Source organism: Colobus angolensis, unplaced genomic scaffold (assembly GCF_000951035.1).
Source record: "Colobus angolensis palliatus isolate OR3802 unplaced genomic scaffold, Cang.pa_1.0 Scaffold32, whole genome shotgun sequence".
NCBI classification, from domain to species: Eukaryota; Metazoa; Chordata; class Mammalia; order Primates; family Cercopithecidae; genus Colobus; species Colobus angolensis.
The window spans coordinates 916,628-917,233 of record NW_012116488.1 but is presented as its reverse complement, the minus strand read 5'-3'; positions in this window follow the sequence as shown (position 1 = coordinate 917,233).

Below are 606 nucleotides of genomic sequence, written 5' to 3'. Positions count from 1 at the left end.
GGGTGGATGGGTAAGTGGATGGGGGGTGGATGGATGGGTGGGTGTGTGGATGGATGAATGGATGGGCAGATGGATGGATGAGGGTGGGCAGATGCATGGATGATGGGTGGGTAAGTGAATGGATGGATGGGTAGGTGGATGGATGGGTGGGTGGGTAGGTGGGTGGGTGGATGGATGAATGGATGGGCAGATGGATGAGGGTATGGATGGGTGGATGAATCGGTGGGTAGGTGGATAGATGGGTGGATGAGTGGATGATGGGCAGGTGGATGGATGGGTGGGTTGGTAGATGGATGAAGGGATGGGCAGATGGATGGATGAGTGGAGGATGGGTGGGTAGGTGGATGGGTGGATGGGTAGGTAGATGGATGTGTGAGTGGATAGGTGGATGGGTGGATAGATGAATGGATGGGCAGATGGATGGATATAGGTGGGTAGATGAATGGGTGGGTAGGTGGGTGGATGGGTGGATGAGTGGATTAAGGGTGAGTAGGTGGATGAGTAGGTGGATGGATGAGTGGATTAAGGGTGAGTAGGTGGATGGGTAGGTGGATGGATGAATGAATTGGTGGGTGGGTGGATGGGTGGATGAATGGGTGGGTGGGT